The 17,968-nt window shown below is 32.6% G+C and overlaps 1 long non-coding RNA gene across 1 annotated transcript; it reads right to left on the bottom strand.

The window, feature by feature from the left end:
• Nucleotides 1-2,121: 2,121 nt before the first annotated feature.
• LOC126892613 (uncharacterized) lies at nt 2,122-9,350 on the bottom strand. The gene is made up of 2 exons (XR_007700926.1): nt 9,067-9,350; nt 2,122-3,965 (listed from the first exon to the last, which is right to left on the bottom strand). It is a non-coding gene; the product is annotated as an uncharacterized LOC126892613 (long non-coding RNA).
• Nucleotides 9,351-17,968: the final 8,618 nt, after the last annotated feature.

The following is a 17,968-nucleotide window of genomic DNA, read 5'->3' on the forward strand; positions in this document are numbered from 1 at the left end:
AAGAAATGAATATTTAATTAAAATATACTGGATTATTTTTAAATTGAATTAATTGACGCAAAAATAAGAATGTATGTAATTTATTTAACTCTAAACACATTTTAGTGCTGTATAATAATAATAATAGTCTCCCGTTTTATACCGCTGCCGCAGCTTTGGGATTATAGCAAGGTAGTCTGCTATCTCTAGAGCCATGGATACAAGGAAGATAACAGGGCCAGCGCTTCAACCGATTATTAGTACTTCTGGTTTTATCCAAGGTACTAATTTCATTTAGGCTGACTACCGCCTGAGCAATCCGGGCCGCTACTTAACTGCCTTCAGAGTGCCGCTACTTAACTGCCTTCAAAGTGCCGCTATTTACAAATATGTTTATTTCATCTCTCTCTCTCTCTCTGTCTCTCTCTCTGTCTCTCTCTCTCTCTCTCTATCTCTCTCTCTCTGTCTCTCTCTCTGTCTCTCTCTCACTTATATTTTTGGGTCTTACTCGTGTTTTTTTGCGGTTTGGTTGCATCCCATATTCGGGACAAAACTATGTGTTGGGTAAAATAATTAACAAAACTGAAATAAATAATACTATTTATTAAGTACACAAACCATTGTTTACATAAATGAAAATGTTTTTTTTTTCAATCAATTCGTCCGATCTAAATATTCTTTATTGTCACTGAAAGTTAAATAATTTTATAGTCAAAATGAATACAATTTATTAAAGTTAGATACATAGTCAATATTACAAAATAAAAGGTAATGAAAGTAAAACATTAAACAATATATTGCAAAAACTTATATAAATTGCAAATTAAACATACAACAAACAAAATACAGACTTAGGAACTAATAAGTTTAAGCTGCTACGTATGACACCCAAATAATGATAAAAATACTTTAGTTACTTGTGGTCTTATTTTTATTCATTAAGATATACTGCTTCTACGTCTTTTAGATATTTTGTAATTTTACGGAACTTGGGAAAATATGTTGCAGATTTAAGTAGTAAAGGGAGATGATTGCAGTTTTTTGCGTCCAACGTTCGACACTATACAGTCGAACCCGCTTATTGGAATAGCCTTCGTACCAAGCAAAAATATTCCTATAACCGGGATATTCTAATACCCGATCATTGATGGCTGGTAGAAATAAGGGTACCTACTGAATAGACCTACACAATAATAGTACATACTACAGTGAGCACGTAAAGGTTGGAATAAATTCATTTTCTCGAGAATGGACGATTTTGGAAAAAATCCCGAAACAGGTCAATTTTTATTTTTAAATTACGACTTTTTGCCATATATATCATACTAGTGACGTCACCCATCTGGGAGTGATGACGTCATCGATGATTTTTTTAAATAGTAATAGGGGCCGTGTGATAGCTCATTTGAAAGGTAATTTAATTCTCTATTCAGTAATATAAAGATTAACATAATTCTTTATACAGGGTGTCCAAAAAAATTTCTTTTTAATTATATTTATTGACATAAAAAGAAGAATGCGTGTAATTTATTTAATTCAAAATACATGTCACTGCTATTAGAAAACAAAAAACAATGTTTATTTAAAAATATTCATTGCTTTTCGCTTAAATTAAATGTTCAAACTGTCAAGAGGAATGTGAGTGGCTGCTTTAATATTGAATTTAAGCAAAAAACAATATTTATTTGTCAAATAAACATTATTTCCTGTTGTCTGATAGCAGTAAAATGTATTTTTGGGTTAAATAAATTACACAGATTCTTCTTTTTATGCCAATAAATTTAATTTAAAAAAATTTTTTTGGACGCCCTGTATGAATAATTATGTTAATGTTTATATTACTGAATAGAGAATTGAATTACCTTTCAAATGAGCTATTACACAACCCCTATTCTCATTTAAAAAAATCATAGATGACGTCGTCACGTCCAGATGGGTGACGTCACTAGTATGATAGATGTGGCAAGAAGTCTTAATTTAAAAATAAAAATTGACCTGTTTTGGGATTTTTTTCCAAAATCGTCCATTCTCGAGAAAATGTATTTATTCCAACCTTTACGTGCTCACTGTATGTATGTACCTACATTTACATTATATTTAGATGGTTTTAGGTCGCTTTATGTCAATGATACAGCAGTGCAACTTATTTTATTAAAAAACCAAATTACATTTTCTGTGCATAAATCCATTAATAAGCATGAGATGTGTGCAATATGTACACATGTATATATTATCTTATTTAAAATGCATACGACAAAATTTCTTCTCATTTTTTTTTAAATCTTTAAGTTATACAAATTAGAAAAAATTACATTGAATTGGCCCTCCAGAAATCTTCTTATAGTATTACAAACGGTTAGGACTTGCCAAATTGGATGGAATATCCACAAAATCGAAAAAATCTTCATCTTTTGCCTCATCTTTCGCTTTAATATTGAGTTGGGTGGTTTCATGGTTTTGTTCCAAATCTTCAGTACCTTCGAAAACCGATAAATTATCGTCAAACGAAACAACTCTTAAAAATATTCGTCTTTTATTTTTTCGAATTCTGTGTTTTGATGAATTGGCACATTGGCAGGTAAAAAACGGATTGTTAAAATATTCAAACTCATGTCGGGTTTATGAATGGACAGGGCGGAATAAAAGAGAACATTTCTATTCTTGTCTGCCATTGTATTGTCGAAGTCAATAAACCATTAACCAATAAAATTTATAACTGCAACCAGATAGGTCGAAATAGAAATTTTTACAAGTTTTGTGACACAAGTTAAAGTAGGTAGTCTATGGCCTGTTGTATTTCGTAAAAGGGTCCAACTGGTGCGTAATAAAGTATTTATTATCTGAAAAATATAATAACCCAGACATAATTTTACTGAAAATTTTTTGCTCAATTAGAAATCCAATGAAATCAATTAATTTGTGGTCATCTGATTGAATACAACCAATAAAACCAACATTATACTGAAAACAGATCCCATGGGCTGTTTTCACTCAACCATGTAGCTATGGATACCTACATTTCGTTTCATTTCGATTTTGACATTTCAAATATTCAATATTTCAAAATGTCACGATTTGGTTGTAATACTGATGAGAATATTAATGAAATTATGAAATTAACTAACATGTCTGGATCTTCATTAAATTTTTCTAATTGTTCCTTTGTTAATTGCACATTTAAATAAATTGTTTCTGCTCTGTATTTTTTTTTTCATAACCAGCAAAACATTTTCTATCCGAATAACCCTCGAACATTGATAAATGCTCAAAAATTTTTTAACAACTTTCTCAAGCTTGTTGCTTACAGGCAACAGACCTCCACCTACGGCGTCGGTCTGTTTCCAAGCAACAAGCTTTCGAAATCTGTTATAAAATTTTTTCGATCAATTATCAATGTCCTTGGGTTATTACTACTGATAATAGTGCTAATTTAAAAATAACAAGTATTAACCGAAATAATCGTAAAACTCTAAAAAGTCTGTTAATGAACACCTCTCAGGAATTGTATTTTAATAAAAAAATAATAAATACATCAGTGATGTTGCAAAATTGACTGTATATTGACGCTATATTAAATAACACACATTTTACACAGCATCCATCAAATATGGTAGAAAACATTTTTGAAGACATATTTTGTGAATGTGCCCATCAAATCGGTAACATATTTTAATTGACAATTTGAATCATTTATTGCATATTCTTTATAAAACAGTAATATTTGTTGCTTATTTTCTATATATTTTGTGCCCTCTAATTTGTTTTTACAATTTTCACATTTAAATTGTTCAAAACATTTTTTAAATAAGTACCCTGCAAAATAATATACTGAACATTTTTCTAAACTTGAAGCCACTCTATCTAAATCTAAATTTGTTTGTTGCAATAAGTTATTTGGAGACACCTTTTTTTTTGCAGATAATAATACTATACTGTTTTCTAATGCGCTATCACCTTCAACAGATTCTTCGTCACTATTGCATTCCCTACAACAATAATAATATTTAGCACAACTGAAAAAATGGACTTTCTGCACAATAAAGAAAAAAAAAACAATTTAAGTCCTGTATTCAAAATACACTCACCGGCAGAGAAAACGGGCACCCCAAAAAATGGGTCATTTTTAATGTCTTGTATTTCCTAAACCTGATGTCCGATTTAAGTAATTTTTTTAATATGTTATAGCCTTATTCTTTATCAATATCGCTGTAATAATATTGTTGCTAGACAGGTACATTGTCATTGTATACAGGGTGTACGAATCAAACTGTGTTTTTTTCTCAAACTTTGGAACACCCTGTGGAATGTTCTAGCTTTTACAAAATACTGAAATTATAACCAAACTATAGCCTCAGGTTTTCTTAACATTCTGTTTTTTGATTCATTCGCTTATGTTGGATAATAAAAAAGTTAAGCACTTTAACAACTACCCCTGTTTTTCGTTAATACAGGGTGTTTTTAAATAAGTACGGCAAACTTTAAGGGGTAGTTCTGCATGATAAAGTAATGACAGTTTGCTTTATAAACGTATGCCCGCAAATGCTTCGTTTCCGAGATAGGGGGTGTTGAAATTGTTCTTACAAACTGACGATTTATTTATTTCTCTAAAACGGTTTGTGATATGCAAATGGAATTTGGTAGATTTTAACAGGTAGTTATTGCGCATTTTTTGGCGTACAATTAATAATTTTATATTCACCACTGGCGTGCATACGGGTATAAATATTTTAGATATATCCCGTATGCACGCCAATGGTGAATATAAAATTCTCAGTTGTATGCCAAAAAATGCGCAATAACTAGCTCTTAAAATCTACCAAATTTCATTTGCATATCACAAACCGTTTTAGAGCAATAAATAAATCGTCAGTTTGTAAGAACAATTTCAACACCCCCTATCTCAGAAACGAAGTATTTGCGAGCATAAGTTTATAAAGCAAACTGTCATTATTTTATCATGCAGAATTACCCGTTAAAGCTTGCCGTACTTATTGAAAAACACCCTGTATTGACGAAAAACATGGGTAGTTGTTAAAGTGCCTAACTTTTTTATTATCCAACATAAGCGAATGAATAAAAAAACAGAATGTTAAGAAAATCTGTGGCTATAGTTGGGATTTAATTTTAGTATTTTATAAAAGCTAGAACATTCCACAGGGTGTTCCAAAGTTTGAGAAAAAAACACAGTTTGATTCGTACACCCTGTATACAATGACAATGTATAGCAACAATATTATCACAGCGATATTGATAAAAAATAAGGCTATAACATATTAAAAAAATTACTTAAATCGGACATCAGGTTTAGGAAATACAAGACATTAAAAATGACACATTTTTGGGGTGCCCGTTTTCTCTGCCGGTGAGTGTATATTCAATTATATTCAAAATATCAAACTATCATTATGTATATTTTTAAAGCATAAAAAGTACCCTCAATAATATGCGAACGAAAGTATTCAACCAGTGCATATTACCAGTTATCACATATGGCTCACAAACATAGACTTTCACAAAAGATAACATTGACAGAATATCCAAAACACAAAGAGCAATGGAAAGACAGATGCTGGGTATCGGTCTTAAAGACAGGAAAAGACACTCATGGATGAGAGAAAAACAAAGGTGTACGATGTATGAAGACAGGTTGCACAACTTAAATGGAATTTCGTCGGCCACTCTCTGCGGCAAAAAGATGGAAGATTGAATAAGCGAATTCTACACTTGCGACCATGGGAATAGAAAAGAAAAAGAGGAAGACCGCAGATGAGTTGGACGGACGACCTTCGAAGTTTAACAAAATTAGATAGAATTAGATTACTATAACAAAATTAAAAATAAACTTATAATGATTTTGCATGTAAAGTTTGTTCAAATAGAGATAAACGTGTGCAATTAAAATTTCATATTGAGGTTAATTTACTTATAATGTATTGTTTATATATGATCCGCAAGTTTCATGGGTTCAAACTTATTTTTAAAAACGCTGTAGCATGCTATAATTAAAAGAGTTTGAACGAGTCACTAATCACGAGTGTGTGCAAATTTTGGACAGGCATATCTTAACCAATGTCTTACAAAAAAATAAAAATATTCAAAATATTGAAAAATGCAAAACATACATTTTTTTACTTTGTGAGATTTTTGGTATCACGAATAATTTCAATTAAATTCAAAAACACCTTCATTAAAATTGTAACATACCAAATGGCATATTCAAGGGATTCATGATGTTAATAATTAAGGGCATAGGCGCAAAATTTCGCACTCATGTGTTTTAAATGCATTAATTTTTTAAATCATGAGGAAACTAATAATTATTTTCGAAAAATTTAAAACCTTGGAATTCCGGAAAAGATGATCAGACTCGTTAAAATGACCTTAATGAAGACCGAAAATAGAGTAAGGATAGAAAGAAGCCAATCAGGAAAATTTGAAGTTAAAAGGGGATTAAAGCAGGGAGATCCGCTGTCCACAGTACTTTTCAATTTCTTGCTGGAGTCAATAATGAGAGAGAGTGGAATACGGACGAAAGGTATGCTCTTTGACAGCAGAAACCAGGTTCTGGTCTTTGCGGAGGATGTAGTGCTAATGGCAAGAGCGGAAAGGGAACTGCTGAGGATTTTCAAATTCTTTGAAGTAAAGGCTAAGCAGTAGGGACTGAGAATTAATGAGCAAAAAACAAAGTATATTGAAATGGGACAGACCTCGCAGATGAAGATACGCACAACTGAAAATTACCACAAACAACGAGAATAAAAAGTATTGCTTTAAAAAGGTGACGGAGTTTGAGTATCTAGGAGTAACGCTAACAAAATAGGGGAAGAAAGCCAAGAAATTGAAAAAAGAATTTCAAGAGGAAGAAAGACAGTCGGAGCCCTACACAAACTACTAAGAGCCAAAAACATCTCCAGAAAGGCAAAATTAAAACTCTACCGAACAGTGATCCAGCCCACAGTTTTTTACGGGAGGGAAACATGGGTCATGAACAAAAATCAAGAAAATATGATGAACATCTGGGAATGGAGTGTCCTAAGGAAAATATTCGGGGGAGTAAAAAACGATGAAGACGTTTGGAGGAGACGAACAAATGCAGACATCAGTGAGCTGTACCGGAAACCAGAAATAAGCCAGATGGTCAGAACAAAGAGAATTGGTTAGGTCATCTTGCGAGAATGGCTGACGGAAGGTGGACAAATAACTCACTGCTGAGAGGTGAAGGAAAGAAGAGAAGAGGACGACCCAGGAAAAAGTGGCTAGAAGCATGTAAGGAAGACCTGGAACAATCGGGATATCAAATTGGAGAACTGCCATGGACAGCAGAAAATGGAGAAAAACCGGGGAGAAATTCCAAGCCATCGGCCTCTAAGGCCTGTTGAGCTATACATATTATAAAATATATATTATATGTTATAAAATGCAGCATTTTCCCGTTATTTAAGCTTGAATACTTAGATTTGGGTACTCACCGAAAAAAATATAAAATACAATTACTTATAAATCACTTTCAGTTACATAAAATTGAAAGGTTTTTCTAGTAAAGAGTTAATTTTATTTTTTATTAGCTTAAATTTTGGTAAGAATAACTTTTTTGTAAAAACTTATCGTTTTTGAATTATTATGAAAAATCGGTTAAAAACCTGCATATTTCTTTCACGAAAAATTACAATCTTTGATCTTTAATAACTCAAAAAGTTTTGACTTATTTTAATAACTTTATATAACAAATTTTGCTTATAATTTGTCCCTCTACCGCATTATGGGGTCAATTTTAATAAAATAATTTTCACCCCACGAGAAGGGGTGGCATTCACCCCCAGAATAAAAGCGCAAGTTGGCACCATGTCACCTTTGTTTCTTAAGATACCCTCTAACCACTAACCAATTTTCATGCAAATCGATGGAGGTTCAACGAAATCGGAGATCGGAGGTAATAGCTCATATCCACCTACAGTGACTGCACTAATATATTCACTAGCAAATAACTAGAAGAGTATTAATGAAAAAACTCTATAGAACAGGGTTGCTTAAAATTAATCATTTTATTAATTTCAGGACTTATATTGGACATAATATAGTATTTCACCGTCTAAAAGGGGTGAAACACAACCCCAGGGCAAAAGCACACATCGGTACAATATCACTTTTTTTCTTTGACTTGTTAGCTATGTGTGTGGAAAATTTGTCAATCCAAGCGGTTCTTTAAAATTTAGAGGTTTTGAAATATTGTACCGTTAACGAACTTACTAAAGGTTTGTTTTGAATGAGATATTTGAAATTAAAAATCACACTCAATTTTTTTTTTCACCCCTGTAACTTATTAAAATAAAAATTATAGAAGTTTTTAGGGACTATTGACCATCTGTAATAAGGCAATCTTTCATTCTGCGTTTAAATTTTTCAAAAATACTTATTAGTTTTCTCAGGATTCGAAAAAAATGGTTGCTTTTAAAACACATTATCACGAAATTTTGCTCCCATGGCCTTAAAATACGCTAATATATAAGAATCATTTATATATTACCATTGTTTAAAAAAGAATCTTTGTGTAAAGTTTAAAAATTATAATTTTTTAAGAAAGAAAACAAAATGAGTTACTTTTTAAGGGAAACGGAACACTTCAATGTGGAACACGGAAATTTTCAATGTGTTTTAAATGAATTCTTTTTTTTTCGAATCCTAAAAAACTAATAAGCATTTTTGAAAAATTAAATTATGAGGGCCGAAAGTCACTTAGCACAAATAAAAAGTTTCTTTTGAATGAAATATTTTCAATTAAAAATCACACTAAATTTTCTCTTTTATTTTCACCCCTGTATCTTATTAAAATAAACATTATAGAAGTTTTCAGGGACTTTTGGCCCTCGGTAATAATGTAATTTTTAATTCTGCGTTTAATTTTTCAAAAACATTTATTAGTTTTCTCAGGAATCTTAAAAAATGAATATATTTGAAACACTTTGAAAATTTTGACATGCGTCAAAATTTTCATTTTACTCCGTTTCCTTTACCTTACTTACAATCTTTCATGTGTAATTTTTTTATTTGAATTTTAAAAACGTAGGATTTAAATAATATTTTACTTACCTCGAAGATTTTATAGATTTTCTATACGGAAAACACTATATTCTGCATGGAAACACTAAAAGGTGTAAATACACTTGCCACTATGTCAGTAGTAGTGCTACTGTGTCACTGTCTAAGAGATATTGCAACCCTGGTTAATTTAATTTAGAGAAACCAAAATGGACGCTAACTTTAGCTACCGTGGCACCATCTATTAGAGCGTAGCTAAACAAATATTTGTAGATTTCTATTCAATTGAGATAGAAAGAGTGGTGACATCTAGTGACTGTCTCAAATAAAATCCAATAAAATTGGACATAGGGTTGAGTTACTATGGTCTAGTTATACAATGATATTACTGATGTGAATGACAGATTGTGTCACTGGACCAATTACATCCAACAACTGTTTAATGATGAAAGAGGAGAACTATCATTAGAAATCACAGAGGATACCGGACCACGAATATTAAACAGAAGAAGTCATCTATGCCATTAAAAACACGAAAGAGGGTAAAGCTACTGGACCAGATGATGTGCCCTTCGAATTATTAAAACTTATTGATAAAGATGGTATTGATGTACTGGTTGAACTCTTTAATCTAATATATCAGACTGCCACAATCCCCAGACAATGGCTGCAATCGACCTTTGTAGCAATTCCCAAAAAGTCAAGTGGAACAACCACTCTGATCACAGAACAATATCTTTAATGAGTCACACACTTAAAACATTTTTGAAAATAATGCACAGCAGAATTGTTAAAACTCTCGAATATGAAATCAGTGACACACAATTTGACTTTAGAAATGGTATGAGCACACGAGATGCTTTGTTCGGCTTGAATGTGCTGGACCAGAGATGCATGGATATGAATCAGGATATGTACGTAGACTTTGAAAAGGCATTTGGAAAAGTTCAACATAAAAAGCTTGTAGATATATTAAAAAGCAAAAATATTGACAGTCGTGATATGAAAATTATATCTAATATAATATATTGGAATCAAACTGCCAAGGTAAGAGTTGACAACCAGGACACCCAAGATATGAAAATACAGAGAGGAGTCCGTCAGAGTTGCGTACTGTCTCCACTACTTTTCAATGTCTACAGTGAAGCGGTATTTCAAGAAGCGCTCTCAGATTCAATAGAAGGTATATCTATCAATGGAGAAGTTTTGCAGACGATACAGTAATAATATCGGATAACAACAATGATTTACAGAACGAAATGCAATGCCTTAATGAACGCTGTCATGAGTACGGACTGAAGATGAATTTAAAGAAAACTAAATGCATGATCATAACTAAATTAGCAAACAATTTTTCAAACAAAACTTCCCATGGAGCAATTTTCTTCATTCTTTTTTTGTTCCCAAGTAACTCGAGTAGAGCCATCTAACTAACGCATTATTAAATGTCAAACTTGCTTTTGTTTTGTTCTAATAGATTAATTTATTTATAAGAAAAGAAAACTAGACTCGGACAAACATAAGTTTGGGATTGCGACGTAGCGTTTCGCGCAGACAAGCAAACCATTTCTGCCAGTGGCGGACGGAAACAGGCAGATTTGAAATAAATTTTTATAAGTAAATCATAATAGTACCTAAATTATATTTAATTAAAGCGAATAATGAATTTGTTTCTTTTTATTTTCATAGTTTGTAATAATTATGAAGCCTATAATCAGTTGCATTTGATAAAATAATGAGCAAAATATTAGGAGTACTTTAATATATGACAAATTCCTCAGTTACGTATGTAATAACATTATCAGGCAGGAAGGAAGGATTACAAACAAGTGTTTATTTTTACTAATTCTAATATATTTATTTTCTAAACAATAATTCTAAACAAAGTTTTAATTACGATTCTTCGGATGATTCTAAGATATCTATTCTGGAATTTGAATCACTGTCCTCATCCTCAGAAAAGCTTTCTTCTAATGAACCAGTATTAATAAAAAATTTTAGGTTTTCCAGCGTAGCGTCCAACAAATGCTCTTTTTCTATTAGGGTGTCTTCATATTTGTTTACGTGTTTACATGTTACCCCATTCTTGTATTAACACTTCTGAAAATTTTTTTTTCGTTATATTTTCAACATCATTTATGTTGATTGTTTTATTATGACTGGCCACCCTACCTTTTACCAAAGCCCATATTTTTTCTATAGGGTTTAACTCCGGATGACAGGGAGGCAAGCACAGTACTTTGTGTCCGTGCTGTTCAAGCTCATGATCTAATGCATAAACAGGTGGAAAACGTGGTTTATGGACTTGTATAATTTTGTACAATTCTGGCTTGGTTAAGTTTACTGGAAAAGGGATGCTTTTTTCTGTAACCACTTTACCATAATATCCTTACGGCTGGCAGATGTCACATTTTTTTCCATTGTTACGTTATGGTAGGATGCATTGTCAACTACCAGAACCGAGTTTTTGGGTAAGTTGGGTAAGAGCTGACTTCTGACCCACTTCATAAAATTAAGGTGGTTCATATCGCCATGATGGTCACCACTCTTGGATCCTGAAAGCAAAAATATGAAATTATTGTACAAATTTTTTTAGATGATTTCTCGGCGAATTACAATAATAATTTTATATTATTATCTTTACTTAATGTTCCGTTATCAAAAGCATTTTGCCGAACGACCTTTGCCTTGTTATTAGTTTCATAGACAGCCTTTTGTGAAATTTTTTTAACAGTAGAATTTGGTTTACTGTGAAACTTAATCATAAAAGTAATTATGGCTTACATCATTGTTACTGTTATTAAAATTAACTTTTTAATTAAAAACATGTACCTGATTTAGAAATTAACAGAGCGTTAGGTACAAATCCAGTCTCTCCTCCAGCATGAACAATAATCAGGCTTTTGCCCTTAGAAATTGGTTTCTTGAACGTTTTTCCACTTTGATCTCCCCAGTAATATGGTGGAGTACGGCTGCTATGTATACAGGGTGTTTGGTAAAGAATGGGCCATAGCTTAACCTCAGGTTCCTGAGGTTAAAATAGGCCGATTTAAGCTAACTTACCTTAGTACAAAGTTTATAATAACCGAGATACAGGGTGTCAAAGTTAAACTTTTTTTATTTATTATTGAGTATTTCCTGACAGGTATGAGATAACAACATGAAATTTGGTAGGTGGGGGTTTTTTGGGTCGAGAAAACTAAATTCCCTACCAAAAATTATGTATTGCCCAGAGGGCGCCACATACGCCTTTCAGCACTCATTTATTACGTTCAATTTTTTTATCCCTCACTCTGTATAATTCTGACATTAAAATTTTTATTCTCCTGGTAGTTTTACTTAAAAAAGGTATAATTCTTTCATCTCCCTAACCTCAACCGTTTTCGAGATAAACGCATTTTAAATCTGCGATACACCATCATTTTTAGCATAATATCATTGTAGTTACACCCGAAAAATAACTTAAAACCATAAAATTATCCAAAAATGTATCGCAAATTTCTTCAAATGGAATTTGCGATGCAATGACATAAATTTGAGAACTGGCAAAATTATTATGGTTTTAAGTTATTTTTCGGGTGGAACTACAATGATATTATGCTAAAAATGATGGTGTATCGCAGATTTAAAATGCGTTTATCTCGAAAACGGTTGAGTTTAGGGAGATGAAAAAAGTATACCTTTTTTAAGTAAACCTAATAGGAGAATAAAAATTTTAATGTCAAAATTATACAGAATGAGGGATAAAAAAAATTGAACGTAATAAATGAGTGCTGAAAGGCGTATGTGACGCCCTCTGGGCAATCCATCATTTTTGGTAGGGAATTTAGTTTTCTCGACCCAAAAAACCCCCACATACCAAATTTCATGTTGTTATCTCATACCTGTTAGGAAATATTCAATAATAAATAAAAAAAAGTTTAAATTTGACACCCTGTATCTCGGTTATTATAAACTTTGTACTAAGGTAAGTTAGCTTAAATCGGCCTATTTTAACCTCAAGAACCTGAGGTTAAGCTATGGCCCATTCTTTACCAAACACCCTGTATAAGTTTCATCAGTATAAATTATGTTTCTACCCTCAGATCGAAATTTAATCAGCTGCTTTAAATACTCTGTTCGTTTTAAACGAATGTCATAACTTTCCATTAGGACACTCCTATTGTATTCGGTTTTTCTCCCCCTGTAATTTGTTCGAGATAATTTGTTAACTTTAACAATACTTACGTCGATTTACTTAAAGGTATTAACCCTTTCACCCCCAGCTACTAATTTTTTTGAGGTCAATAATCCCAGCGATTTTAAGTTTGGACAAACGGCATAAGTTTCCATGCTTATATACCAACGGCCGTACGTTGTAAGTCATAGGAACGAACCTACACTGAAAAATGTATTAACTTATACAAAAAAAGATATTTTCTATTAAAATGCATGATACCCTTGAGTGAAAAGTATAAAGAGACGCAACCAAATGTACTAATTTGTGCCAAATTTTTCTCACGGATAGATGGCACCTGTACAGGATTCTCCAGGATTTCCCACACTTTTTACTTATTTGGATTAGAGATTCAGTGGCGTATTGTTTTATAATAGTATGATACAATTGATTCAAAAGATGGCATAACCCAGACATCCAAAGTGAAAGTTATCCTCCAACACCAAATTGTTCTATATGGTCCATATAATTTTCAGGAAAAAGTCACACCATTTTGAGCGTCGGGTTTGGGGGGGGGGGGGGGGGAGAAATTCGTAGTTTTTTACGTTTTTCGTCAATATTTCTATAACTATGCGGTTTTTTAGCATGAACAACCTTCTATACACAAATGTTCCACATTAAATTTGAAATAAAAAAGGCTCTATGCATAATCCTTCTATACTCCGTCTACCGAACAGACGGAGTAATCACGTGAATAAATCACAATATTTCTTCAAAATACCTTAACTCACGTCCTTGTACACAATACCGATATCAAGGTATTCGGTATTGTTGTTATCGGTATTGTTTACACGGACGTAACTTAAGGTATTTTGAAGAAATATTGTGATTTATTCACGTGATTACTCCGTCTGTTCGGTAGACGGAGATAAACAGTTCCAAAGTTACGGAGGTAGTATGGTATAATTATTGGTCCAAAAAGAGGCCAAACCCAGACATCCAAAGTAAAATTTTTCCTCCAACACCAAATTGTTCTATATGGTCCACATATTGTTCAGTAAAAAGTTACACCATTTTGAGCGTCCGGTTTAGGGGGGAGGGGAAGATGGGGGAGAAGTCGGTAAATTAGTAGTTTTTTTACGTTTTCGTCAATATTTCTAAAACTATGCTTTAGCGTAAACAATGTTCTATACAAAAATGTTCTACATAAATTTTAACACAAAAAAGATCCTATGCATAATTGTTATAAAATCAACGGTTCCAGAGTTACGGAGGGTGAAAAGTGGAGGTTTTCGATACTTTTTATATTTTTTTGGCAATTGATGATGATTTTAGGTGGTGAGGTTGACGTTTCTTCAAGGGCTTATCACCATCGGCCACTGAAATAGCAAATTTTATTTACAAAACAAAATCGTGTTAAAGAAAATTCCTTTCATCAGTAATAATATTATAAATTGCCCAAAAAATATAAAAAGTATCGAAAACCTCCACTTTTCACCCTCCGTAACTCTGGAAACCCTGATTTTATAAAAATTATGAATAGGACCTTTTTTGTTTTATATTTTATGTAGAACATTTTTATATAGAACATTGTATACGCTAAAGCATAATTTTAGAAATATTGACGAAAAACGTAAAAAACTACTAATTTACCGACTTCTCCCCATCTCACCCCAAACCGGACGCTTAAAATGATGTAACTTTTTACTGAACAATATCAGGGGTGTAAAAATAACACAGAAAGGGAAATACAGTTTTTTTATTGATATGATACATAATTTATACTTTTGTGATACATAATTTATTTTATTTGACATTTACAAAACATGATTATAATTATTAAAACAGTTTGGCATGCACAAGGCAGGTTTAGTAGGGCACAAATTGCAAAAGTATCTAGTATCGCGTCGTATTCTATTTGAAAAACACATAACGCATCTTCGTTGTGGACGCTGACGACGAGCAGTAGGTAGAAATGTCGAAGGAGTATGAACGACAGGTCCGCCTGGAACTACAATATGTTGTCTTCGACGTCGTCTACAGAGTGGCTCATTTGCGTCCAATCTTTCAATCTCTTCTGAACGCCCTTCCACGAAATACACGATCACAAAATTTAAATAGGTCAATAATGACATATTTCTGCCGCTTAATTCTTTGTAAACATAATGTGAATTTAATACTGCACGTTGAAGGAAATGTAATCCTAATTTCTTAAACCAGGTGTAAGATTTTCGGCAGCAATTATAAGAATGAAGTAATTGATCTATTTTATCGACGCCTCGCATGCAGTGAGTGTATTGTTGAATTGCTGCGGGTTTCATGAAAAATTCTCGTTGCCCACCTGCAACATATCTCTCTCTTTCCGTAAGTTCTGCAGTGAATTCTGTCGATAAAACATAAACATCCCTTGTGTCAAAATATTTTAAAATAAGTATATTATTTTTTCTTGAAAATGCTGATTGGTGTCTATTGAGTAGAGAATTTTTTAGAATATGTGGAACCCCTCTATCTGAACGTATTGTACCAGTAAGTAGCGTTTCTCTTTCTAATAAATATTCAGCAAGTCGAGTGCTACTGTACCAATTATCTGTATAGAAAGAATAACCCAAGTTCAGCAAATTTCTACCAAGATGAACTACAATTCTTTCTGAAAGGGATAATCTAGCATTAGCAATATCGTCAGGAAGAGCAAACTGCTGCTGACCTTGACCAGTATAAATTTCAAAGCTGTACATGTATCCATCTGAGGAACAAAGGCTAAAAACTTTTACTCCGAATCTGGACCGCTTTGATTTAATATATTGCCGAAAATGTAAACGGCCTTTGTACAACATCAATGATTCGTCGACTACAACATTCTTCTTTGGTTGGTAGTTATGTTGAAATAGTCTTTCTAAACGTTCTAGAAATGGTCTAATACGGCATAATCTATCATTTGCTTGTAGGTTATTTGGATCAGCAAATCGTAAAAATTTTAAAATTGATAAAAATCGGTTTCGACTGAGACCTTTCTCTCGAAACCACGGAGTATTTAGATTAGCGCGCGTACTCCAATACATTGATATCTGCGCTTTTTTATTCAAACCCATATTTAGGATATATCCAAAAAAAATTTTCATTTCTTCTACTGTTACATCGCGCCATGAATTTTAAAATTGACTTCCGGATGATTTGCAAAATATAATTGTGCTTTAGAATTTGTGCATTGCACAATAAAATGAAACAATTCAACTGGTAAAAAGGCATCTACACACCTTGTAAAAGATACATCTTCGTCAGGAAACACATCTGGATTTGGACCTGGAATCCCAAGGAATTCTGGCACATTATCAGGTCGAATATCTCCAAATGGATCACCTATCATATTCCACGCAGGTGGATTGTTACCAACAGATGAAGCATCACTATTGTCTGATAAAAACTCATCATCACTACTATCAAAATATTCACTTTCAGTGCCGGACGTAATATTGTCGAACAAAAAATCGGGGTCTGAATCACTGTCACTCATGATGAGAAATAGATTTCGAGATAATATAAAATAATTTCAAAGAAGACTGCACTTCGAACTACCGTTTGAAACTAAATCGACAACTAATATCTTTGCGATTTCATTTATTTATTTTAACCATAAGTAGCCTATCAGCAGAGACACATAAAGTTTCCTCCGGATTATTAATTTAATCCTCAAGAAACTGTGTACCTGCAAAATATACATTCTTATCTGGAACTAATTCAGTGTTTACCTGTTGGAAAGTTTATTTACTTTGTATTTACAGTATTTATCAATCATAAAATAGGTTTTCCCAAAATGTACTTACTAATTCTGGTTAACTATTACTAAATATAACGGTCTTTTCTACCTGTCTAATCTTTGGACAAAATTGTTAGTTTGAAAAGGGGTCGACCCACGATATACTCTTACTAAACTGTGACTGAACTAAATAATTGAAGACAGATACTAATTTTCAATATTTATTTACAGTGGAACCCCGATAAGTCGGCCTCCGATAACCCGGAAGTCCGGCTAACCTGGATCGACTTTCATCAGATAAAATAAAAATGTTTTCACTTTGACTGAGTTTTTTTACCAAGAAATAAACAATAATGTATACAACTGTACGTAATTTAGATGTACTGGACATAAGTATTTCATTTTTTTGGCAATTATAATTAAGTTTATCTGTAAGAGTACCGTATTTTATTAATTTTTACCATATTCTCCGGCTAACCCGGATTTTCAATAACCCGGATCGGCCGCGGTCCCGATTAATCCGACTTATCGAGGTTCCACAGTATTTATTTATTTTGAAACGTTTTTTTCAGTGTAAGCAAAAAATCCAAATAAAAACAGTTCAAACGTAATAAAATAAATTTGACGTACGTCGTACGTCCTAAAGTATAGTAAGTGGACGTACGTCGTACGTCCACTGGTGCTGAAAGGGTTAACAGGTTTTCGGTTGTTTTGAAATGTGCTGCCTCTTGTTCCATAAATGTAGTAACATTATAAATGATTGCCTTTGCTTGGCTATTCAATCCCAGCCCTTTGATTCCTATCTTTTTATGAGGCATATTGTTAAATAACTAATCACTAAACTTAACACACTAGAGATACACTAAATGTCTTAATAATACACTAATTACTACTATTAATATACCAAAAACTAAGCTAAAAACTATTAATAAAATATCCAACACGATCAAATCGGTAAACACTCTCTGCGATATGTAATGCACTTCTAACTACGACACTGGCGACCAGCAAACTGGCCGTTTCCATGGTAACGCTAGTAAACA

The sequence above is a fragment of the Diabrotica virgifera genome, chromosome 9 (assembly GCF_917563875.1).
Source record: "Diabrotica virgifera virgifera chromosome 9, PGI_DIABVI_V3a".
In the NCBI taxonomy this organism is placed as follows: domain Eukaryota; kingdom Metazoa; phylum Arthropoda; class Insecta; order Coleoptera; family Chrysomelidae; genus Diabrotica; species Diabrotica virgifera.